The following is a 27,565-nucleotide window of genomic DNA, read 5'->3' on the forward strand; positions in this document are numbered from 1 at the left end:
CCACCGTGCCTGTGAGATTGAAAGTGTGTGCTTTTATTTTCCAGTTTATGTTCACACATGATGTTTGAGACTGCCAAACCACTGTCTTTATCAGTCATCTATTGATCCTGCCACAGACAGATACGTTCCAGCAAAGCCATCTGCTCACAAACACACAAACTCTCTCATTCTCTCTCTCTCTGTCCATCCTTCCACTTTCACACAGACACAATCCTCTTTTCATCTCTTGAGTTCCCCAAAGTATTTAGTGGCTTTTAACACAATGATTCTGTCCACATTCCTTATCTTGCACTATCCATCTCTCTGTTTCATTGTTCTCTCTATCTTTAGCCTGTAGACCCTGGTCGAAACTGTAGATACATACTTAAGCAGACAGAAGTTACGCAGAGTAATTTCTAGACATTTCACTTTATTTTAGTGTTCTTTACTAAAATAGTCCCCATAAATTTGAACAGAAACACAAGGAAGACTAAAAAGCTTCACACCATGGTCTGAAATTAACACTTGCCAAATGCCAATAAAAAGTGAATAAAATAACTTGCCAGTTGGCTGGTAAATGTATTAGCAACTGTAACATTACATGGTTTAAATTTAATTGTAAGTGCGACAGTCGGACCATCGGTGATGCAAGTGACACGCATGATCAAATCAAAGACATATAGTTTGTCACGACTCAAGTTTCTATATAAAAACTACCTCAGTGGAAATTTTATCATCACATGCTTTTCTTGGTTGCCTAAAGGCACCGATATACATCATACAAAATCTTAAAACAAATGGGTATGACATCATTTAGAACCAAATTTGGCAAATTTCCATTACCTATCATTTGTTATATTGCAAAAAGAAGGTTTTTTGTGTTCATTTCGGTGGTTCGTAACAGCTCGTCTGGGCGAACTTTTAGGAGAACTTCTAACCAGCTTCTAAACACCTTCTTTCTGCCACTGGTCCACATCTGCAGTAGGTGTGACCTGAAGCTCCACCTACTACTTTGTTTTAAGTCGTTCAATCAGTATTCAACATGAACACACCGGCATGCAGAGTTATAAGTGAGCTGGTGCAAATGTACCTACATCAGTACGATCGTTCGCATTGAAACATTTTCCAAGAACATGTCATGCCCATCCTTATATTGGCTACATCACTCTACTCTCCTCTCAATCAGGGGCGGAGCCAGGAGTTTTCAAAGGGGTGGCCAGGCAGGGGCATGCGATCAGTCAGTGGTGGCACAGAAATGTTCGGGCAGCACTTTTACAGTGCATCCGGAAAGTATTCACAGCGCTTCACTTTTTCCACATTTTGTTATGTTACAGCCTTATTCCAAAATGGATTAAATTAATTAATTTACTCAAAATTCTACAAACAATACCCCATAACGACATTAAAGAAGTTTGTTTTAAATCTTTGCAAATGTATTAAAAAATAAATAATCACATGTACATAAGTATTCACAGCCATGACACTCAAAATTGAGCTCAAGTGCATCCTGGTTCCACTGATCATCCTTGAGATGTTTCTACAACTTGATTGGAGTCCACCTGTGGTAAATTCAGTTGATTGGACATGATTTGGAAAGGCACACACTTGTCTATATAAGGTCCCACAGTTAACAGTGCATGTCAGAGCATAAACCAAGCCAAGAAGTCTAAGGAATTGTCTGTTGACCTCCGAGACCGGATTGTATCGAGGCACAGATCTGGGGAAGGGTACAGAAATATTTCTGCAGCATTGAAGGTCCCAATGAGCACAGTGGCCTCCATCATCTGTAAATGGAAGTTTGGAACCACCAGGACTCTTCCTAGAGCTGGCCGCCCGGCCAAACTGAGCAATCAGGGGAGAAGGGCCTTAGTCAGGGTGGTGACCAAGAACCCGATGGTCACTCTGACAGAGCTCCAGCGTTTCTCTGTGGAGAGAGGAGAACCTTCCAGAAGAGCAACCATCTCTGCAGCACTCCACCAATCAGGCCTGTATGATAGATTGGCCAGACGGAAGCCACTCCTCAGTAAAAGGCACATGACAGCCCACCTGGAGTTTGCCAACAGGGACCTGAAGGACTCTCAGACCATGAGAAACAAAATTCTCTGGTCTGATGAAACAAAGATTGAGCTCTCAATACCATCTCTACAGTGAAGCATGGTGGTGGCAGGATCATACTGTGGGGATGTTTTTCAGCGGCAGGAACTGGGTGACTAGTCAGGATCGAGGGAAAGATGAATGCAGCAATGTACAGAGACATCCTTGATGAAAACCTGCTCCAGAGCACTCTGGACCTCAGACTGTGGCGAAGGTTCATCTTCCAACAGGACAACGACCCTAAACACACAGCCAAGATGACAAAGGAGTGGCTACGGGACAACTCTGTGAATGTCCTTGAGTGGTCCAGCCAGAGCCCAGACTTGAACCTGATTTAACATCTCTGGAGAGATCTGAAAATGTCTGTGAACCGACGCTCCCCATCCAACTTGGAGCCTATGAGGTCCTGCAAAGAAGAATGGGAGAAACTGCCCAAAAATAGGTGTGCAAAGCTTGTAGCATCATACACAAAAAGATTTGAGGCTGTAATTGGTGCCAAAGGTGCTTCAACAAAGTATTGAGCAAAGGCTGTGAATACTTATGTACATGTGATTTATTTATTTTTAATACATTTGCAAAGATTTCAAAAAAACTTCTTTAATGTTGTCATTATGGGGTAATGTTTGTAGAATTTTTAGGAAAATAATTAATTTAATACATTTTGGAAAAAGGCTGTAACATAACAAAATGTGGAAAAAGTGAAGCGCTGTGAATACATTCTGGATGCACTGTATATCGTCGGCCTGTGGGAGTTGAGTGGATGCAATGACACCCTGGACGGAGAGCTGTGGTGACCTTGGTGTGCATACATGTGAAGTTTGTACATTTGTACAGAGATGATTTCCAAAAAAATTTGCCAAAAAATGACAAAGAATTGCGAGTGGGGTGGCCAGGGGTGGCTGTGGCCACCATGGGCCGAAGCCTGGCCATCCCATTGGCCACCCCCTAGCTGCGCCACTGCTCTCCAAGAATAGGCTGCTGTCGCAACATCCAGATGGATGCTGCACTCTGGTGGCGGTTGAGGAGATTCCCCCTATACTATGTAAAGCACATTGTATCCTAGAAAAGCACTATATAAATGTAAGGTATTATTTTTATGCAATTTTTTTTTCAAATCTACTCATACTCTCAAGTGCCCATTCACTCATGTTCCATCTACAGTGAAAGTCATTCAAACAGCTTCCCAAAGTAAGATATCACCATTCTTTTGTCATTAGCATCATGAATTCAGAACGTAAACATGAGAAATTAAACATTTTACATTGCATATATATTTAACCCCTGAATGAAGAAGTTCTCCGGAAATATATCAGGCCTTTGTTTACCTCCAGAACTCCATGTGGCGGCGACACATGTGGAATATTCCTCACATAAGCCACCAAAACAAAAATATGAGGAACAAATGGGGTGCCTTAACATTTTTTTTTTGCCAGGATCAGTTTAAATAGCCTGTGCTGTTATTAAAGAATATAAAACATGCAAATATGCAAGGAAAAACAAACAAAGCTAAATAATTCCAATATGTATAGACAGCATTGTTTTTTGTTTTATGAAAAATACAGTTTCATAGCTGGTAAGAAATATTTATGTAGGTTTTCTCAATTGACCAGCCATTAGAAGGTGTGGAAAAAGTACATTTTGAACCCTGCTTCAGATGATTTTCCAGTAACCTTCTCTGTCCGTCTATCTCCAAAGGATTTCAGATGCACCTTATCCACCCATGTGTTTTTTTTCCTGTGTAGGAAGGATCATTGAAGAAGTCCTTTCTCTCAGTGACCTTTACTGTGGGGTAATTTATCTACCCCCCTAATGGTTAGTGTATGGGTCAAACTTGGAACAACTTTAGATGCTTATACTTTAAAAGATAGCCTGACATCAGAGCATTAGAGCTGTGTCCTCACAGATTTTGGCAATGTATGACCTCTCATTGTGAAGCTGAAGGGTTATGCTCTGCTTGTGTTACACACCCATGCCCAAGTCCTTCCCTGAAAAAACAGCCAACAGCTTGCTCACTCTGTATCTACTTCTATTGCCATATTTATTCATCCACTCCTATAAAAATGTATTTTAATCACAGAGTCTGTGTGGTGTGAAAGGAAGTAGATGAAGTGCAGTTTCCTGTCAGTACTGTCGTTGGGACAATAGACACTGGACGTTATCTAAAGGGAATTGGTCTCAATTTCACTTTTTTTCTAATTTGCGTGTCTAATGCTGCACTTGCAAACAAGCTACACACACTCAAAGGCAAGTCTTAAAGGAATAGTTCACCCAGAAATTACAATTCTGTCATTATTTACTCACCCTAATGATGCGCCAAACCTGTATAACTTTCTTTCTTTTGTGGAACACAATGGGTGAATTTTTGCTGTCTTCACTGTGTTTATTTGCTGTAATGTAAGTGAATAGTGACTCTGATTTGTCAAGCTCAAAAAAGGACAAACAAAACATTAGCAACAAAATAAATTCTCCATCTTCTGTAAATATATGATAACTTTGTGCAATGAACAGAACAAAAAGTCTTTATGAACTCTCAAATCAGATCTCTAATGAAGTGCTGAAAACAAATATGGTGGCTATGTAGATAATACCAACGGAGTGACTATTTGCACCCAGGTGTAATTAATACTTTCCACACAGTGCAGCTATTTGCACCCCAATAGTCTATTGGAAACATGTACATTTATGACAAACTGCACTGTGTCATTTAATTGTTGTGGAGGGTATAGGGCTGAAACCATTAGTTGACATTATCGACAATGTCGAGAATAAAAAAAATTTGAAAAAAAGTTTAATTGTTGAATAGTCATTTGATCTCAATTACCCCAACATGAGATCACATTAAACTCTAATTATGACGTGTGGGAGCAGCACTGCAGTTTGTGCTGACTGAGGAGAGGAAGAATTACACAGCTCACAGCCCAGATCCACTCTAAACTTTTTAAACAGCTTCTGGTGATGTAGATCACAAAGTATGAGGTAAGTACAATAAGTAAATACAGAAGCACTCTCGTTGTGGAATAAGTGGAGCTGGAGCAAAACATTCGTGTCGAGCGTCTTTAAAGGAAACATCTTAAATACAGTTATATTTAATGTGTTTTCGCTTTATTAAAGCTCAAATAAGGAAGCTGGTCATGTAAATAACTACAAACTCCGAAACTGGCATTTCTCTGTGTGGTCAGCGCATCTTCAATGAGTTGCCCAAATGTCCCGATCTTAGGGGGAGAGATTGAAACTGCATCCGGCTGATGCACACTCTGTCACGGGGATGCTCGTCACACAAGTGTGCATTTGCTGCAGCTAGATTATAACGTGATTGCTCATGATTTATTGAATCATAATACATGTCACTATACATTTCTTATTGAGAAGATATTTTACAATACGCAGCTTTCTTAATATGAGAGAGTTTTTTTTTTTTGAGTGAAGGATGGATTGAAGTGAACAGAAAGGTGAGAGAGGGTAGTATTAAACCATATTTAACTTGACACAGTGACCTAAACATTTATGTTTATGACGCAACACACCCGAGACGCTACGCAGCATTTCTGACGCTTGTTGAAATTGACGGGTCCTTAAACAAGCCCTCATAATAAATATCCAACTGATTGACCAATTCACTTATGAAATGGCTTATGTTCAATAATATGGTAGTAAACGATACATTGTATTCTAAAGCCGTTTTTTGTAGTCTTATTAATGATTAACTCTTCTGCTATATATATATATATTTAAAGATAACTATTATTTCATCATTATTTATTGAATTATTGTTATATGAGGGTTTTTCTCAGCAAATATTTGTATATTCGATTAATTAATCAGGACACCATGTAATTAATTAGATTAAAAATGTTAATCGATTGACAGCCCTAATAAATATAGGGCTGTCAAAACTCCTTTAAAACAACGTACATTTTCTTTAGCAGCTATACTGCAGAGGAAAAAATGGTTATCAGAGAATGTTGAATATAATATTAAAAGCAATAACATTGCAATAATCGGTGAATAGTCGATTAATCGTTCTAATAATCATTAGATTAATCGATTATAAAAGAAAATCATTCGTTGCAGCCCTAGGAGGGTAATGCCGGTGAGGTTGTGACTTTTCGATCTGGGTTCCATTCTGCATTTTCCTATTCTGTTTCCTGTCTCCTCTCTTAATATTTTCTTTAATACTACTTATAATAATACATAAAAATCAACATAAAAGGTAGTTTTACTATAGTAATATTGTAGAAACCATACTTTTTGGTGGAAACCATAGATTTGATTTAATTAACAATGGTATTACTACAGTAATATGGTGGTTATAAAGTAACCATTTTTAATTTTGTGGTTTTTATGATTTTACTACAAAATACCATGGTAATACTATGGTTTCTATAATAAAATAGTGGTTAATTTTTTGTAATCGAAGGTCAGGGTTAGGTTTAGGGGTAGGAGTGGGTGTATTGTGTCTGTGGGATTTTAAATAAACACAATAAACACATTAATGATCCCCCTATACTGTAAGTACTTAATTAGGGGTGGACATGGCATGTGCCACTATTTGCACTAGGGTGTAAATAGCATCTAACACTATTTGCACCAGAGTGAAGATAGCATCTACCCAGAGCCTTAACCACCATAGACACTGAGGGGGACATGCCCCCAATTTTCATAATAGTGGTCTACTGATATGGGTTTTTGCCATGGTTGATTATTGATTATTGATTATTCATCTAGTCTTTTGACCAAATGTACTACATGTATGACGTCATGAAGTTTGGTCACGAGATGTGATGGGAACCAATGAGGTGATCAATATAGCTGCCACATTTGATTTAAGTGCTTTGTTTGTGAATTATTTAGAGTGAATAATGACAGAATTTACATTTTTGGGTGAACTATTAATTTAATTCAAAAGAGTCAGAGAGAGTGTGGAAATTAGTCATGAAAAACTAAATGAGGACAGTTTTTGGCACAAAAACCTAGGGAAATAAAATGATCAAAAACATAACAAATGGCACTTTTTAAATACTAAATAGTAATTTACCTTACATTTCTCAGTCAGTATCATTTAAGGCTCTAGGTTTGTCCTTTAGTCTTCACATGATTAGTTTTACTACTATTCCCTCACAGAAGAAGAATATTTCCGTTCTTTGTATTGCCATAATGAAGCACACCCTGAAGAATTTATGTTTGCCTCTGTCCTGCTATTCTCTTTAATACTCTTGTGTGTATGCATGAACAAGATACTAAAGGCTTGTTTTGGATGCTTCCATTGGTTAAGCTGTCTTCAGTCTGCAATATATGCACCACTCATTAAATGTTTTTCTCTTTGAATATTTTCTGTGTGTAGCATAGATCTGGCATGTAACACACACACACACACACACACACACACACACACACACACACACACACACACACACACACACGCAAACACAAACACACACAAAACACACACAATGCTCTGAATACTTTCACGCAGCATGCCAAATCCTACTTTCAACAAGTGTGTATTTAAATTAGGTGTCTTGTGAAAGATTAAAGAAGGCTGGGATTTGTTGCCCAGTATGAAGTCAGATTGAAAGGATACTGCAGGACCCAGACCCGAAATAAACCAGGGCAACAAATGACATCATATAATGCCTTCCCGTGGGATTGTTCTAGAGTTTTGTTTCAACACAGCAAGGGTCAGAAAATATTGTGCGCCACAGCAATCACAGCAATCTAAATGTTGATTAGACTCCTAGTCTACAAGCCTGACCGACTCCCTTATAAAGCCACAATAAAATGATCCATGGCTTTCACACAATACAGATTATTGGTTTAATATATTCCTCATGAGACTGCATTTGTTATAAGGACATTAAAGGAAAAGTTCATCCAAAATGAAAATTCTGTCATTATTAACTCAACATTTGAGGGTGAATTATCCCTTTAAAGTATGCTGTTAATCATGATAACCAAAGGTTGTTCTTGAATGACCAATAGATTTCATTGAAGCATCTTCCCATAAGAGTAGTGACTCTTTCCTTATTTGGACTTATCAAATGTGAGCTGTGGTGTCTAGAAAGTACCTGCTATCAGCAGTAGAATTCGTTTTGGCTCTGACTGCCCTGTATGACTCTGCTGCACTAATCCATATCAGCACCAAACATGTGTAAAAGGGGAAAATCCCACATTAGTTCACTGCATTTGTTGCATGAGATCACTCACGGTTTATTGAGGGGAAAAAACATAACTTTGGCCTAATGATCGAGTTGTTGCCCACTCACACTGGGAGACTTACCCCAGCTCTTTGATTCAGATGGGTGTATTTATTTAGGGACATTTGAATTTTGTAAAATATTGTTCAAGAATTGTTTCTGGTTTGTGCTACTATCTGCTTTCTTAGACTACACCCTTCCCTTTACTCTGGCTTGTGCTTTCTGTTCTTCAGAACTTTTTTTAATGCATTACTCAGTGACAAAGCTCTTGCCTTAAAATAAACGTGTCATCTCCGTTTAGCATACGTTTCCCCAGAGAATAGGACCTGTTAGAGACACATTATTCCACTATCTGTGCATGTGTGATCTGAACCCGCTGCAGTTTCATTAGGCTCTTTACAAGGTTAAGCACTGTATTTAACACCAAACACTGCATGAAAACCATATGGGACAGTTTGTTTGTGTGTCATGATTTTAGTGTTTATTGAAATACGGTAGATTTGGGTTTCCCTCCGGTGCTAACATGTTAAAGCTGCTGTTGCCTCCAAATCTGATTAAGTGTGTGGTTTTTGATAAATGACAACCCTGATAAAAATGAATCACTGCATTTTATACTGTCAATAAATGTGGAAACATAAACTCCTCAAATTAGTGCGTTAGACTTTTGTCAAATTGTTTCTTTACAGCTATTCTTCACTCCTATGGATAACGTAACCATTTAGGATTCGTCTGCAAGTTGCAAGGTCATGGAAAACCTGGAAATATCAGGGAATTAATTTGAAATGTAGGACTTGAAAAGTAAATACAAACTTTAAAAGCCCCAGAAAAGTAATGGAACATTTCTATTGTAAATAGTTTGTATACTTAGCTAAACAAAATCATTCTGTGTCATGTCTATAAAATTATTTGTTAAGGCTTTACAATAAGGTTGTATAACATCAGTTTAGTCATGCCAACTCTCAAAAAAGGTTTAGCATGTGAATGCGTGTATGATATATTGATAGGATAGTGGTCTTGCCAGACTAGATCTGCTACACTAAGGTACAGAAATTGTATCCCCTAACAAAGCAGGGAAGCTGTGCAAATGCATAACATATAAACATAAAACACAACCCCCCAAACATGCAGATCTGTCGCCAAGTCTTACGTACTGCTGCTACTCCGAAGAGCCATATGCACTGAGTGTTTGCTAGTTAGGTGTGCCTAGGCCACAGGCCAAATGGCATAATGCTAATGAACTAAATTTCTATATGTACCTTGGCCTGGCCTGGCCTGGCCTGGCTGCTGAATAGCTTAAACATTAGTGACCAGGGCTGGACTGGGAAGAGAAATCGGCCAGAGATTTTACATGCAACTGGCCCAAAAGTTGTGGTGGTGGTTCGCTGTCCTTTTCAGCATATCGTGGTGCCGGTCCGTTCTGCATAACACTGCAGCTAATTTTACGCACGTTTCACAGCCGACCCACCCACCCGCTCGGTTCTCCCGATGGCCAGTCCGCCCCTGATCGGCCCCAAAGTGCACCGGCCCACCGGGAAAATGCCTGGTATGATAGATTACCAGTCCAGCCCTGCTAGTGACCCAACTCATAATGTGTACCTGAGCTACGAAAACAGTAGATTACTTAACTTAAATTAGCTATGTGGGGATTTATTTAATCTAATGTCCTAAGATAGCGATGTGTGCCAGCCAGATTTGGCTAAGGCTTACCTCATTAAGACATGCTTCTACGTGTCATAGCCAAAGCAGACCTTACCGTGCAAGCTGGTAAAATTACAACCCCAGCAAACCACTAGAGCAAATAGCATTTTCAGAGAAAATCTTGTTTATCTGCTGAATATAAACAAAATTAACTGTGAAACTGAACCAATTAAATAAAACACAAGGAGAGATATGCAATAAGATTGCATCGTATATGTCATTAGCGAGTCAATTGGCTTAATATGTCAATTAATTAATGAATCATGAATATTAAGAAAGATTGTTCATTGTTAGTTTGTGACACGTAATGCATTTACTAATGTTAACAAATACATCCATATTGTAAAGTTTTACCAATGTTAAAAAATAAAAAATAAAAAATACAGTAAATCATGAATGATTAAAAAAATTATTTTTCGGGGGCCTGGGAAGCTCAGTGAGTCTCCAGCCAGGTCTCCAAACCAAACAAATTGGCCCGGTTGCTAGGGAGGGTAGAGTCACAAGGAGTAACATCCTCATGGCTGTGATTATTGGTTCTCGCTCTCAGTGGGGCACGTGGTTAGTTGTGTGTGGATCGCAGAGAGTAGCATGAGCCTCCACATGCTGTTAGAACTCTGCAGTGTCATGCACAGCAAGCCATGTGTTAAGATGCGTGGATTGACTGTCTCAGAAGCTGAGGCAACTGAGACTTATCCTCCACCACCCGGATTGAGATGAGTAACCGCATCACCACGAGGACCTACTAGTAGTGGGAATTTAGCATTCCAAATAAAATAAAAAAAATAAATAAAAAAAAAGTAATTTTGAAAAAGTGTGGGAAATGTGATGTTGGTTTGCACTTTGGAAATATTTTGTGTATCAAGGGAGTGTGAAGAAATAAGGAGACCTGATCCGCTCCTTGCCATCTGTGGTCGAGCTTTAGGAAGACAGACCCTCGGCAGAGGAACACAGGGCAAATAAGTGAATTGACAGGGCCAAGAGGATGTGAGGAATGGAGTGTTAAAAGATGATGAACTCCAAAAGGCCAGTGGTCATATTTCCTCTCCTCCACACACTTCCTCTGTGAGAGCGAGGGAAAGTGTTCAAGCGCATGCATGTGTTTATCAGACATACTGACACACTTTCACTAATAGTCTGGCTTTTAGCACTTGTCGTTCACACACACATACACTGGCAGCAGAGGAAACAGACAGGGATGGGATGAGGCTGAAAGGAAGCAGCAGTCAGCACTGGTGGGACCAAACACTGCAGCATATACAAACACATCACAGCCTCAGGAACTCTCAATAGCATGTTTCAGTGGAAAACACGGCTGTAATGGAGGTGTAATGGAATCTGTGTGTGCCATCTTGTGTGGCAGTGACAATGGGACAGAGATGTTTGTGGTTATGAAAGAATTGATACCTCTTAAGATGTGTGTTTGTGTAAGTAACACTGACTATACTGTAGTCTGCATCATGTGTGCCTCGTACACCATTAAAACATATGTCCAAATATGCTTGGAATTTTACGTTCCTGAAAGGTTTGTGTATAGCAAAACAAAATCTAATCTAACATCCACTGATTCTATAGGTAGAAATGGTAAAGCATGGCCTAGCAACAGTAAGATCATGGGTTTGATTACCAGGGAATATACCGACTGATGAAATGTATTGTTTAAATGCACTAAAAATCACTTTTTGAAATGTGAAAATGTAAAACAAATCCATAAAATCCAAATTCAAGTTGAGGTTTTTAGTCCATGTCTGTTAGCTTTGAAGCCATATATTTGCTAGTGTAATATTGAATGCCCAATTTTACCAGCCACTTTTATTTTTCATATATAGGTTATGTTTTTTTAACTAAATGTATAAACTATACATGGTAGAAATTAGCATGCTGTATATAGAACATGTATAAAATAGCATATATATAAAACACACAACAATACCATAATACTATTATCATCATAATGGTAAATTTGGTAAAGTCGTAATCAGACAAGGTTTTTAAGATTAATTTTAGTTGGAGGTTTTATTGTGTAAAACCTAACCTAAAACTTTGGCCTAAACCTAACCAAGTGTGTCCTAAAAGATAAACGAGAGGTGAACAAAACATACATCTTAACCTAAACACCTAAATCTAACCTGTTTTAAAAGCAAATTCGACATGAAAAGCACATTAACTGAAGCAACCATGTCATTTTGTGTCGCTTCTATGGCACTTCTGCTTCACTTTCACTCCGAGAATCCTTGGCTGTGCTCTAGGCTCGGTCTCGGAGTCTTAAGTCCAAAACTTTATGAGATGAGCTACCGCCAAAGCTAATCTTGTTGGAATATGTGTGTAAATGTAGGTGGGTCTGTAATACAGGCTTTAAACTTATCGTTTTTCAAATTATGCATAAGAGTTAACGTTTTTTAATATCATACCATAGCAGGGTGAGTAATAGTGCTAAAAATGTGTGTTTATAAAGTCATAAACAGCCATTGCAGTCGTGATTTGTGAGAAAGTGAATAAAACACACAGTTGTTGTAGCGCCTCTAGTGTTAATTTCATCAGGAAACTGCAGCAAAACGTGGAAAATTGCACATAAAACGTCTAGGTTACGTATGTAACCTCCGTTCCCCGATGGAGGGAACGAGACGTTGTGTCAGAGAAGCGACACTAGGGGTCTCTCTTGAGCGCCGATATTCACCTCTGAACTATGAAAAAAGGCCAATGAGAGTTGGCAACCAGTATTTGCATGTCCCGCCCGGAGATACGGGTATTTAAGCGCGCAAATACGGGAGTTCATTCAGGATTTTTCTGAGGAGCCGGAAATGGTCCGGCCACAACAGTGGCTCGGCTTAGCGACATGGCAGGGGAGACACAACGTCTCGTTCCCTCCATCGAGGAACGGAGGTTACATACGTAACCTAGACGTTCCCCTTCTGTCGCTCTCTCCACGTTGTGTCAGGGAAGCGACACTTGGGGTCCACTTATAAAAGTGCCATGCGCTGAGCCGTGTACGTGAACTGCTGATACAGGAGCGAGCAGGTATTCTTACGTGCAGGACGACCAACTGTATCAGGCTGCACGTACCCTTCACCAAGGCCCCATTTAAGCCATCAGGATTCCTTATCGTTACCCTGGAGGGGGGAACAAGGTGCTGGCCGCCAACCTGGGAACGGGCCAAGCCTGGCCGGGCCTCTTTTCTCTCTATGTTTCTCGCATAGAGCAACTAAGGCCGGGGCCCTTACACGCATTGAGGGAAGGGGGTCTTAACCCTTATTCAGGGCGGAGAAGACCCTGCGGAGGCCACGCCTACCCGAGAGGGGAGGCAAGTTTAAGTGGCAAAACCATCAGAGGCCTGACTTAGGGCCTATGTGGAAAAGTTGGTGCGGTGGTGGATCCAGCCTCATAGAGGGGGGAACATACAGCACGGCAACCGAGGCAGCCGTGACTGCCTAAGGGAAACACGGGAGTCCGCTCACCAGAGGGGACAGAACCGTGGTGTTACACACAGGGGGAGTCCGAAGGAGGCCTTACCTGTGGAGCACCTATACCAGTACAGGGTGGCTTGCGGTACCCGCAGTGGCTTGGGTCGGCGAGTTCCTCCGCTGAACTGCGACCCACGAGGGATAGGGAGGAATCAACCAGGGTCCCAAACCTGGGATCTCCTGGGAATGAAGGCGCACTGTTTCCCCTGGTTAGGAGGAAAGGCGCTAGGTGCAAGCGATTCACTCGGTAAGATCGTGGGCGTGCTACCGAGTTCTACGGGCACGGTACCTGAGAAAACATGGGACGATACTGACTCAACTCAGAGATTGTAGAATCTCGCAAAAGTGTTAGGTGTTGCCAAGCCCGCTGCTCTACAAATGTCTGCTAGGGCAGTGCCCCTAGCCAGTGCCCATGAGGACGCAACACTCCTGGTGGAGTGGGCTCGGACCCACAAGGGGGGGGGCACGGCCTGGGTGTGATAAGCCAGGGAAATGGCGTTGACAACCCAGTGGGCGAGTCTCTGCTTGGAGACAGCGTTCCCTTTCTGCTGTCCCCCAAAAGCAGACGAAGAGCTGCTCAGAGCGCCTGGTGCTCTGTGTGCGGTCCAGATAAATCCGTAAAGCCCATACTGGACACAGCAGTGAAAGGGCTGGATCTGCCTCCTCCCGGGGCAGCACTTGCAGGTTCACCACCTGATCCCTGAAGGGTGTGGTAGGAACCTTGGACACATAGCCCGGTCGCGGTCTTAGGATCACGAAAGTGTCTGCCGGACCAAACTCCAGGCAAGTGTCGCTAACAGAGAACGCATGCAGGTCCCCGACCCTCTTGATGGAAGCGAGCACGATCAGCAGGGCGGTCTTGAGAGAGAGGGCCCTGAGTCCAACTGAGTTAAGCGGCTCGAAGGGGGGGTCTCTGGAGTCCCGTAAGGACGACCGAGAGATCCCAGGAGGGGAACAGGTTAGGCCGGGAGGGAGTTATCCTCCAGGCACCTTTTAGGAACCTGACGATTAAGTCATGCTTACCAAGAGACTTGCCGTCTACCGTGTCATGGTGGGCCGCGATAGCGGCGACATACACCTTGAGGGTGGAGGGGGACAGCCTCCTCTCCAGCCTCTCCTGAAGAAACACGAGCACTGACCTAACTGCGCACTTCGGCTCGGGAAGAACACCAGTCCGTGAACAGGCGCCACTTTAGAGCGTAAAGATGCCTGGTAGAGGGGCTCTGGCTTGATTGATTGTATCTATGATGGTCGATGGTAGGCCGGCTAGATCTTCCGCATCCCGTCCAAGGGCCAGACGTGGAGGTTCCAGAGGTCTGGGTGCGGGTGCCAGAGCGTGCCCCGTCCCTGAGAAAGAAGGTCCTTCCTCAGGGGAATTCGCCAGGGAGGGGCTGTCGTGAGGAGTGTGAGGTCCAAAAACCAAGTCCGGGTGGGCCAGTAAGGGGCTACCAGAATGACTTGCTCCTCGTCCTCCCTAACCTTGAATAGCACTTGTGCAAGAAGGCTCACTGGGGGAAATGCGTACTTGCGCAGCCCCGCAGGCCAGCTGTGTTCCAACGCGTCTGCCCCGAGGGGAGCCTCTGTCCGGGCATACCAGAGCGGGCAGTGGGAGGTTCCTTGGGAGGCAAACAGATCTACCTGAGCCTTGCCGAACCGGTCCCAAATCAGCTGGACCGACTGGGGGTGGAGCCTCCACTCTCCGCCAGGCAAGCTTTGTCTTGACAGCACGTCCGCTATCACATTGAGGTTGCCGGGGATGTGAGTGCCGCGCAGTGACTTGAGTCGCTGCTGACTCCAAAGGAGGAGACGACGGGCGAGCTGTGTCATGTGGAGGGAGCGTATTCCGCCTTGGCGGTTTATGTAGGCTATGACCGTGGTGCTGTCTGTCCTGACTAGGACGTGTTTGTTCCGAATTAACGGGAGAAACGTCTGCAGGGCCAGAAAAACAGCCAGCAGCTGTTTTGCCAGCGCAGCGGGCCTCGGTTCCACCGGCCTGCGGCTGCGCGTCCGTTGCACACGGTGCCCCAACCCAATTTGGAGGCGTCGGTTGTGACCAGAACGCGTCGGGACACCTGCTGCAAGGGTACTCCTGCCCTTAGAAAGCAGAGGTCTGTCCAGGGTTTGAAGGTTTGGTGGCAGACAGAAGTAACTTTTACGTTGTGCGTGCCGCGGCGCCATGCTCGTCTCGGGACTCGAGTCCGGAGCCAGTGCTGAAGTGGTCTCATATGCATCAACCCCAGAAGCGCGGCCGCTGCGAAGGATGCCATATGCCCCAGGAGCTGTTGGAAATGTTTTAGCGGGACCACGGCGCCTGGCTTGAAAGAAGCGAGGCATTTCAGCACTGACTGAGCACGCTCGTTGGAGAGACGTGCAGTCATTGAGACTGAGTCTAACTCCAGACCGAGAAAAGAGATGCTCTGGACCGGGGAGAGCTTGCTGTTTTCCCAGTTGACCTGAAGCCCCAAACGGCTGAGGTGGCTCAGCACCTGGTCTCTGTGTGCGCATAGTAACTCTCGGGAGTGGGCCAGTATGAGCCAGTCGTCAAGGTAATTGAGTATGCGTATGCCGGCTTCTCGGAGCGGGGCAAGAGCTGCCTCTGTGACTTTCGTGAAGATGCGAGGGGACAGAGACAGGCCGAATGGGAGGACTTTGTACTGATACGCCGTCGAACGCGAACCGTAGGAAGGGTCGATGTCGAGGGCGAATTGAGACGTGGAAGTACGCGTCCTTCAGGTCTACCGCTGCGAACCAATATAGATGCCGGACGCCAGATAGAATTTGTTTCTGGGTGAGCATTTTGAACAAGGTCCGATTGAAAACTTGCAGGTCCAAGATCGGTCATAAGCCGCCGCCTTTCTTGGGTACAACAAAGTAAGGGCTGTAGAAACCCTTCTTCGTTTCGGTTGGAGGGACAGGCTCTATCGCGTCCTTTAATAGAAGGGAGGCGATTTCTTCGCGCAGGGAATGGGCATGTTGGCCGTGTACTGCGGAAAAATTTACGCCCACGAAGGGGGGCGGAGGTTGGGCAGTGAAAGCCACGCCTCTAAGCTCCGTGCTATGGGCACCAAGGGAATGAGTTTTTTGGACGTACCCGGCGGGGCTTCGCCACGATGCGGAACAGGTAACGCGGCGTTGGGAGGCAACGTGGCGTCCCGAGGCTCTGGTGCTGAGAATAAACTCAAAGCACTTACCTTGCTCCGCGCACCCGGCAGGGGGCGGGTTCGTGACTGAGGAGGAGGTCTGATGCTGGCGTCCTCTGGACTTGTCTGACACCGCGTCCATGGAGCCGGGACTGTTGAGGCCTGAAAGCAGAGTGCCATGAGAATTGCATTTGCGGCCCATGTGCCCCAGAGACAAAGGAAAGGCGGACGAGCCTGTGGCGGTGTGACGAGTGGAGAGGGGTGCTCTCCACAAAGACGTCAGCTCATCATGCACTTCCGGGAAAAACGGAACCGGGGGGGGCGAGGCTGTGAGCAGCGCCCAGACCCCAGGAACCAGTCGCCCAGCCGTGATGGCTGTGGGGAGGATGGAGGGTTCCAGTCCAAGCCCACGCTGTTGGCTGCCCGGGAAAGCATGTCGGTCATCTGGGCGTGCAGGCCCGAAAGCGGCAGCCCAGGGGAGTCCTCAGTATCAGATACCACGCCCTCCGATGCCGCGGCGAGCTCATCTGTTTCCATCACAAGAGGGTCGGCAGACTGGCTGTGAGGCGAGTCGCCGCCGCCTCGAGCACAGACGGGAATCAATGAGCGTGCTGGGGTGCGGGTGGTCCGAGGGGGCGTATCCGGCGGAGCTGCACCCGCTGCCATCCCCAAATCGCCTCCATCACCAGCCGCATCGTCCTCAATCCCGTGGGAAGGAGGAGCAACACGGGGGGCGGCTGGAGTGGCTTGCTCATGGTTGTAAGCAAGCCGCGATCACAATGTTGTCATGGTCATGTTCTCGCAGCTATCTAGACACACGAGACAACGCCTGTGGCTGTCTGAAGCGGAGAGCACTCTACCGCATCCAGGAACAACACAGGGGCGGAAAGGCATCTTTATAAAGACGCGTCCTTAAAAGGACGTTCAACGCCGCTGTGTTTTGCTCTTTTAGTGAAATGTACTCTTTTAATAAAAATCACTCTTTTGTGAAAAAAACTCATGAGAGCTTTTTTAATCTGCACTGTCGATGCATCCAGGGGCAGGAATGCACAGCCGTGCAAACAGGAGAAAGCCGCTGTTGTGCGCCGTAGAATCCAACAGCATGCAGCAGAGGGATAGCAGGAACTCGGTGTGTACACGCAGCAGTTGCAGACACGGACCATCGGCTCCAAGAAATGTTCTGAATGAACTCCCGTATTTGCGCCGCTTAAATACCCGTATGTCCGGGGGCGGGACATGCAAATACTGGTTGCCAGCTCTCATTGGCCTTTTTTCATAGTTCAGAGGTGAATATCGGCGCTCAAGAGAGACCCCAAGTGTCGCTTCTCTGACACAACGTGGAGAGAGCGACAGAAGGGGAACTCGTAACGTCAAAAGACGGTGAATCTAAGAGTTGCGTTCATTATGCATGTAAAACACAAACTCTTGCATGGAAATAAAGCGTACTAAACTCTAGCTGCTTAGATGGTCGGATGTCATTTGCAGCATTCAAATTCACATATACAACATTATTCTTGTGAACTGTTTCCAGATGACTGACAGAGAAGTGTGAAAACTCTTCACACATGATTGTTCCCAGAGAAGCACTCAGAGTGGCACTGAACCACTAAACAAACAGTGAATCAGACGCACATTGACAGCTTTTCTTTTGTCTGTTCTTCAAAATACAATCAGGTTTTTTTTTTCTAGTGCGGGTCTGTGTGTCTAAAGGCATTTCTTATCATATGTCCCTCTGAGACGTCTTACAGGTCACAGTGGCAGGCAGATTACCAAAATTACCCACCACTGCACAAAAAGTCTCCGCATTTGGCATGTGGCAAGAGCTAATATCATACCCTGGTCAGCAGCATCAGAGACCCAGGATCTTATTCCGCATCAAAACCAGTAGTCGCATTCGCATAATCAATGACGAGCGCTATTAAGAGGTTCCATTTCCCCTCGAAGATTTCATTTTTAATCCCCTGATGGTTAGGTTTAGGTTTGGGATTTGGGGGTAGGGTTAATAAAATATGCATTCCACCGGCACAGACCAAGTTTAGCTGAATAACTTTTAGCCTAATGTCGCTGAATTCACGGTGAGATAAGCCAATTTCCTCAACAGAGGAAAGATAAACCATTCTCATCCAGTCCTTTCATGGGGTCTTTAACTGAAGCAGAAAGCCAAATGGCTGTAAAATGAGAATTCTTCTCCCCGTTCAACCTCACAGCTTCTCCCAGGGTCCATCACACTGTACATGCAGTTACCATGGAGAGAAGGACAAACAGAAAGGGTAAAGAATTACATGATATTTCCATAAATATGAGCTGTGTCCATGTATGGTGTGAGTGTGTTGGGTTTACACTTATATCGAAGTTTCCAAACCTTAGCTGAATCGTTTCATGTAGATGTGGCAGCTGAGAGCAGATGTGAGTGTTTTCGTCATTAGCTGATTGATTTAATTAATTTAACGGATGTTTTATGTGATCACTGTGAGGACTGGGATTGGTTTTGCCTTGTATGCAACATCTGCTGGTATAAATCATGTTCATTCACATCAGTGTTTTGGAGTTTTATATTGGTGCATGCTGAGGTGTGGTGGAAAGGTTGGCATGAACCATCTCTTAACTCTGTTGGACATCTTTTGGTAGCAGATTGCCATCACCTCCAGTTCATTGCTACTATGTGTTTGCTTGTGCACCCAGTCAAAAACCCATCAAGGACTCTAGTCCTGCTTGACTGGGTGGAAAGGCTTCAATGTTACACATCGGTGAAAGGAGAAAGGGAGAGATTGGGTGAAGGGCAGAAAGAGAGTTTGAAATTGGGATTCATGTCACTACAATTATCCTGTGAGAATAATTGCATTTGGCAGCACGCTCTGTATGATCACAGAGCAAAAACACAATTTGATCCCTGTGTGTATGTGGGAAAAGTTGACGATATGAGTTGGTGAGGGACACTGACACCATTTTACAAGTATATTCTTTACTCATATTGGATTTGTGCAAGCTACTATAATCATGTTTCTAAACATGGAATTTAAATTTAAATCCCCATGTGTAAAGTAAATAGCGCAGTAAAGCTCTGGTGATAAAATATCTATAGAATATCTGAAGAAAAAGGGAATCCCTCATCAAAGCTCCCAGTGTTGGCGGAGCAGAGAATATTTAATAGACATCATTTTTGTGCAATATTTATTAGTTCATAAACATGTTCTTTGTAAATATATTGGCTTTCATTTCATTAAAATGTCTGACTTTCTATTCTAAAGTACAGTAGAGGTGTTAACATACATCATAGATTCTGAATTTGTGCTGTGGAAAGGTAGTTCCCTTCCGAGGGAACTCGCACTGCGTCGTTGAAAACGACTCTTTGGGGAACGCTCCTTAGCGTGCGCCTCTGAATTATGAATGAAACTATTCCAATCTTGATTGGTGTTGCGTCAAGACGTAACATGTGACGGCATAACCGGATGCATAAAAGTGACGCCGGCACACAAACACATTAGCTTTCGCTCTTCAGCAAGCGCTCTATGTGTATTGTTTGTCTTATTTGGTGTTGTTTGTCTGATTTAAGAATATTATGGCCACCCAACAGTTCATGAAGTGCGTGCACCCCTGCCCTCGTTTCATTACGGGTAGGGACACGCACGCTTTATGTGTGAATTGTTTGGAAGCGCAGCATGCACAGGCAGCTCTCGAGGGATCTGCCTGTGAAAGTTGTGAAGCACTACCCATGAGAGTGCTGCGCTCCCGGTTGGCGTGCTTTGATGATCACGGTCAGGCTTGCGTTCCCCACGGATCTGGTCCCGCGTCTGTTGAGGCAGCGCGGCGGTTGAGATCGTGGGGTTCGCAGCGGGATCTTGCAGATGAGAATGAGACTGCTGCGGCACTTTCTCATTCTTCGTTTGAGGATCCCAAGCCTACTGTGAGTGGTGCAGAAGCCCGCGTCGCGGCTTCTTCTGCCCACGATCAGGTCCCAATGCTTGAGCTCTCTGCTTCCGAGGAAGTGGATATGCTCAGCATTACCGTGAGTCAAGCACGCCAGTTTTCGGCCAAGCTTATGAGGAGCTGATTGAGGTTGTGACGCGTGCCGTGGCCAGACTTGATATTAGCTGGCCACAAAATGAGCAGGAAACGCAAGTTGAAAGACAAATTAGACGAGCGTTTCCTGCGGCACAGATCACAACCTCAGTGCCGGGGTTTGCCGTTTTTCCCCGATCTCCACAAAAAAATATATAAATATATATCTCGAGATCGTGGGGTAAACCGCATTCGTCCCGTGTCTCCAGCCCCAGTGTGGTGATTACAGACGATGTTTTGGGGGCACGGGATATGGGCTAAAACCCCGGCGCTGCCTAGTAAGCCCTGCAGGGATACATCTGCTTTAATAAGTAGGGCTTACATGGCGGCAGGTCGGGCTGGTTCTTGCCTGCACTCAATGGCTATTGGCCGCTCTATGGCAGCTATGGTGGCCACAGAGAGGCATCTGTGGCTGAATTTATCGGGGATAAAGGAAAAGGTTAGATCTTTTCTGCTAAAGATCCGTAAAGGAAGTCTAAATCGAGCAGGGCAAGCAGATCAGCCCCAGCCATCAGTCAGCTCCTCGCACCACAGAGTTCCCCCCCGCTGCAGAGCAACCAAGGTTGTTCTCGCAGCGGCGTCCTCAGGGAATCGGTGTCGGTTTCCCGCCGTCTCTGACGCTTCGGGCCACATCAATTTCCAGCGAACGCACACTGTGCCGTTCGTGTCAACAAAAAAAAAAAAAAAGAAAAGAGTATCCATTGTGGTCACAAGAACCGTATCGACTAAATCCTGCCAGTCTCTCGCTTCAGGAAGTCGAGAACAGTGCTCGGGAAACACCCGAGACCAGCCTCGAGACCAGCCCTTAGTAGAAGCTTCGGGAAGGAGGTCCTACCAAGGTGGTAGAACCTCGGAGGGTTCTGATGGAACAAGAAGTGCAATCTCTGCTGCTAAAGGAGGCCATAGAACGTGTTCCTCATGCAGACAGGGAGTCCGGATTTTACAGCCGGTACTTTATAGTTCCAAAAAAGGATGGGGGGTTGAGGTCGATTTTAGATCTCAGAGTTTTGAACCGGCCTTTGAGGAGGTTCAGGTTCAAAATGCTTACTATTCCTGCCATCGTGAGCCAGATCAGATCCGAGGACTGATTTGTCACGATAGATCTAAAAGACGCCTATTTTCATGTATCCATCCTTCCATGTCACAGGAGGTTCCTGAGGTTCGCTTTCGGGGGCGAAGCTTACCAATATCGGGTTCTTCCATTCGGCTTAGCACTCTCTCCCCGCACATTCACCAAATGTATGGATGCAGCTCCTGCTCCTCTGAGACTTCAGGGCATCCGCATACTGAATTATATCGACGATTGGCTCATTCTGACCCAGTCTCGAGAAATGGCGGTTCGGCATCGAGATGTCGTCCTTGGCCACATTTGAAGTTTGGGGTTGAGACTCAACACAAAAAAGAGTGTGTTACAACCATCCCAGTGCACAACGTTTCTGGGTGTTGTGTGGAACTCGGTTACGATGCAGGCACGCATGTCTCCTGCACGTATCGAGTCCGTTCTGGCGATGGTGTCCGGGTTAAAGCTAGGCCAGGCCATCACTGTAAAGCAGTTTCTAAGACTGCTGGGCCTCATGGCAGCGGCATCCAACTTTATACCTTTGGGCCTTCTACACATGAGGCCCCTCCAGTGGTGGCTGAAAGCCAAGGGGTTTTTTCCCCAAGGGGAATCCATTTCGTAAAATCAGAGTAACGCGCAGATGCCTTCGTTCTCTGCTAATATGGAAGAAACCTTGGTTCCTGTCCCAAGGGCCAGTTTTGGGAGCGTCATGTCGCCGGGAAACCGTTTCGACAGACGCCTCCCTCACTGGCTGGGGCGCGGTCATGGACGGCCGCTTTGCCAGGGGTCTGTGGCAGGACCATCATCATTCTTGGCACATAAACTGTCTAGAGATGTTGGCTGTGTTCAGGGCTCTGAGGAGCTTCCTTCCAGACATCTAAGGTTACCATGTCCTAGTACGTTCGGACAATACATCAGTGGTAGCTTATCTGAACCGACAAGGGGGACTCAGATCGCGCACTCTGTGCAGACCGGCGCATCAGATCATTTCTATGGTCCCAAGGGAAAATACTGTTTATCAGAGCATGTATGTTCCGGGGGTTCAGAATCAGGGAGCAGACATCCTGTCGAGGCAGGGGCTGAGGCCCGGGGAATGGAGACTTCATCCAGAGGTGGTGAAGTTGATATGGGACAAATTTGGACCATCGAAAGTGGATCTATTCACGTCTCGAGAGACGTCCCACTGTCCATTTTGGTTTTCCCTCTCACATCCAGCCCCACTGGGGTTGGATGCCATGGTACAGGCCTGGCCGAGGCTTCGCCTGTACGCATTTCCCCCGATCGCTCTGCTCCCGGGAGTCTTGGAAAGGGTCCGCCAAGTGGGCATCAGTCTACTTCTGGTTTCCCCGATGTGGCCGGCCCGAGTATGGTTCTCAGACATAATCTCACTCCTGATAGGTCCAACTAATTTTCCAGAAAATTTGATTTCTTAATCTAATAAGAACACATTTTTGTAAAATATACTGTATATCTCAATGGCTCAAAATGTATTCAGAGTGAGTACTTGGCCCTGAATAGAAACTCACAAACATAAGCCACATTTACATTAGGCGGTAACTATAGCAACTGTAGAGAGCTTGTGAAGTTTTTTTTATTATCAGTATCGAGCGTTCACTAAATCGACAAAACAAGTACCATCATTATCACTCTATTTTCCATTTCACTAATATCAAAAATCTTTTGTTTTGTTGATAGTTAACACACTTAGCTAAACTGTGCTACTGCCACCAAAGATAGTTTGGGTGCCATTAGATGAACTTCAACAGATTTTATGCGTACAATTACCTACAAACATACCTTTCACAAAATCAACCCCCTGAAAGTCACTATATAAATCTTAATTTTCTCCCTGCATAGAGCATCTCTATACTTTATAAGGCAGAGTTACATAAGAAGAAGAAATAGCATATTAATTTCCACTTGGAGAACTAGTGCTGAACAAGTAATTAAGTGTGCTTAGTTAACCTCTCGGGAGATAAGTGAGCAGTCTTTTTTGTATCTCTTCTCTTTGGCAGTAAACTTTATATAAAAATTAATGATTGTGCAGTAACACACCATTGCATTTAGGAAACATTTTATCCAAAAAAGAAAATTCTGTCATTTACTCACCCTTACTGTAATGTTGTTCTAAACCCTATAGCCTTAGTCACCATTCACTTTCATTGTAGGGAAAAATTATGCAGGTTTTCTGAAAATTCCACCCGATCTCCATAAATTAGATAAACAAATAATCCCACCTAAATTCATGCCATTAGTTAAGCCAATGTTGCTCTTTCTGTTGGAATGCTCAAACAGACAGAAATGTTTTGATAGTCCCTCAGAGCCACAGTGTTTACACTTTTTGGGGAAATCAAACTACAATTGGTTTACAAAGACTACATCCACATTTTTCCGAATACAGATAAAAACTGCGTTTTAATTTTTTTTAAACACTCTCCGTCCACACTGCCGTTTTCAAGCATTTTCCTAAAGTTGCTCGTCCACACTAAATTGTATGAAAACTCTTGTATCCACTTACTGTGCATGTGAAAAATTACCGTTCCATATACAGCCGTGGCCAAAAGTATTGGCAGTGACATAAATTTTGTGTTTTGCAAAGTTTGCTGCTTCAGTATTTGTAGTTCCCTATTGTGTCGATGTAGTGACACTAGGGGTCACTCTTGAGAGCCCGAGACACCTCTGATCTTTGATAAAAGGCCAATGGGAATTGGCGAGTGGTATTTGCAAGCTCCTCCCCCGGACATACGGGTATAAAAGGAGGGGATGTGCATACCGCTTATTCGATTTTCTCTTCGGAGCTGAAAGGTCAATGGTTCCATCCCTCACCTATGCTGGATCCTTACGGCGCATTACAGCGGCTTTCTTCCCTCTCTGCATGGGTGCACTGCAGAGATTGCCCCTGGGTGCTTCAGCAGATCTAAAAGAGTATATTCTGAAAGAGCATTTTCCCTCACAAAAGAGTATATTTCTAAAAGAGCGGCACATATCAGAACGTCTTTTTCAAGACTCCTGGGCTCTGACCAGTGGCGCCTCTCTAGCTGACATTTGCAGAGCAGTGGGCTTCACCAAACACCTTTACGAGATTCTACAATCTCTGCGTTGAGCCGGTCTCATCCCGTGTCTTAGCAGGAACAAACGGGTAAGTCCGGGTCGACCTCCCTTGAGCTGAAGATGTGCGTTGTTGATTCCCAGCAGTGTTCACAAATGTGTTCCCTTGTTGATTTCCTCCTAGCCCTGTGGCAGATGAGTTGCGGTGAAACTCATTATCAGCCCAGTACTTGTGATAACTACGCCCCGTACTGGGACAGGTACGCATGCGCTGGTTCCCCATAGGCAACCCCTTGCGACATATTTTCCGCTGAAAAACTTTTTCCTGTTGGCAAACTGCGTTTTCCTTGGGCAGAGACCCCTCTGCCCCTGTCTCCATGCTCATAGAGCTTCCTCCCCCATTGGGTAGGACCTACCATGGGACTTCTCCACATGACATACATCCGACTAGACTCGGCAAGACCATGTGACGTATTTCCACTTGATATCCCCCCCTCTCTGGGCAGGGTGTGGTCTCCATGGTGTCTTCCCCTTGGGAGTGACACCCCCACCCCCCCCCCCCACCCCCCCGACGTGGACACTGATGTCCCGGTCGGTTAGTGAAGTCTCTTTTTCTGGGAAGAAAAAAAAGAAGAAAAAGAGGCAAGCTTGTCCCTATCCTTTTGGGTAGTCAACTTGTCCCCAAAAGGGCTGTTCAACACTCACACTAGCGTCAGGGTAATTTACGTGCTGCCCCGGTGCCCTGACTATGCAGCATACAGCAGTCTGCCCATCGCGCACTGCCGATCCACGTAACCCAGTTCAGTTAGTTGTGGCATTTTTGTAGGGGACCCTTTTGTTGTGTCCCTCCTGCCACATCGCTGAACTACCCTGCTGAAATGGCTGGGACCTTATTCTCGGCTCCTCAGCACAAATCCTAATGAGCAGTATGCACGTCCCCTCCTTTTATACCCGTATGTCCAGGGGAGGGGCATGCAAATACCACTCGCCAATTCCCATTGGCCTTTTATCAAAGATCAGAGGTGTCTCGGGCTCTCAAGAGTGACCCCTAGTGTCACTACATCGACACAACGTCTTGTTCCCTCCTTCAGGGAACGGAGGTTACGAAAGTAACCAGGATGATTAATTTTCACATGTTTCTATGGTATACTGGAAAACAATGATAAGCGTTTCATAAGTTTTAAAGGCTTTTATTGGCAAAAACACAATATATGCAAAGAGTCAATATTTACAGTGTTGGCCTCTTCATAACCTCTGCAATTCACTCTGGCATGCTGGATATCAGCTTCTTGGACAAATCCTGAATGATGGTGATCCATTCTTGCCTTATTAGTGCTCGTAGTTGATCACAATTTGTGGGCTTCTGCTTGTCCACTCGCCTTTTGAGGATTGACCACAGGTTCTCTATGGGATTAAGATCCGGGGAGTTGCCTGGCCATGGATCCAAAATTTCAATGTAATGATCTCCGAGCCACTTCATTATTACTCTTGCCTTGTTACATGGTGCTCCATCATGCTGTAAAATGCACGGATCATCACCAAATTGCTCCTGGGTCATGGGGAGAAGTTGCTCTTGCAGGACGTTTTGATACCATTCTTTATTCATGGCAGTGTTTTTGGGCAGAATTGTGAGAGAGCCCACTTCCTTGGATGAAAAACAACCCCACACATGGATGTCTCAGGATGCTTCAATGTTGGCACGACACAGGACTCATGGTAGCATTCGTCTTTTCTTCTCTGGACTATCGATTTTCCAGATGTCCCAAACAGTTGGAAGGGGGCTTCATCAGAGAAAATAACTTTGCACCAGTCTTCTGCTGTCCAATCCTTGTAATTCCTGCAGAATTTCAGTCTGTCTTGATGTTTTTCTTGGAGAGAAGTTGCTTCATCCTGCCCTTCTTGACACCAGGCCATTGTCCAAAAGTCTTTGCCTCACTGTGCAAATTTTGAGCAAGCTCTGCACTGGTGGTAACACGATTCGATATCTGACTCCTCAGGAGGAGACGGTCCTGGCGCTTGCTGGACACTCTGGGACATCTTGAAGCCTTCTTCACTGCAGTTGAACCTCTCTCCTTGAAGTTCTTGATGATCCGATAAATGTTTCTTTCAGGTGCAATATTCTTTGCAGCAATTTCCTTGCATGTGAGGCCATTTTGATGCAAAGCAATGATGGCTGCACATCTTTTTTTTAGAGGTAACCATTGTTAACAAGAACACAATGATTGGAAGCACTTCTTCCCTCCTTTTATAGCAATCAGTCTGCTCTTGTAATCCAATCAGAATGATAGTGATTTCACCTGACTAGTACTCGTTCACACTTTCCCAGGTGCTGTTGATATGATTAGTGAAATGATGTTAGCTCATCATTTTCTGCCAGAGCCAAAAAACTGTGACATATGGGTTGTTGTGATAAAAGCTTTTTGCAATTATTTAAAATGCATCTGATCACTCTGCACAATATTCTAGAAACATTGTTAATCATCACCACAACAACTGAAGAAGAACATTTTGTGAAACACAAAATTTATTGTCACTGCCAATAATTTTGGCCATGGCTGTACTGTCTGAAATGCAATTGTCCCGAACAGAATATCTAAGTAAACTTCCCATTGCCTTTTAAGGAATGCAATGTGAAGGTTGTACAAAGTAACATTTATTTTAACAACGCTATCAAAGTGAATAGTAGGCACAACGACTCGCAACATGGGCCGCCATCTTGATTGTTTTGGGTTGAATGGATCACATGACTATCACATGACAACAAATACTCGTTTTCAGATATCGCCGTTTTCCCTGTCCACACAACAATGCGTAGATTCCGTTTTCAAATGTATC

General features: G+C 44.6%; 1 protein-coding gene across 4 annotated transcripts in view; it reads left to right on the forward strand.

Moving 5' to 3' along the window:
- Positions 1-27,565, forward strand: part of nhsl2 (NHS-like 2) — a 118,270-nt gene that overhangs the window by 66,847 nt on the left and 23,858 nt on the right. The window lies entirely within an intron of this gene.

Source organism: Xyrauchen texanus, chromosome 2 (assembly GCF_025860055.1).
Source record: "Xyrauchen texanus isolate HMW12.3.18 chromosome 2, RBS_HiC_50CHRs, whole genome shotgun sequence".
Taxonomy (NCBI): Eukaryota; Metazoa; Chordata; class Actinopteri; order Cypriniformes; family Catostomidae; genus Xyrauchen; species Xyrauchen texanus.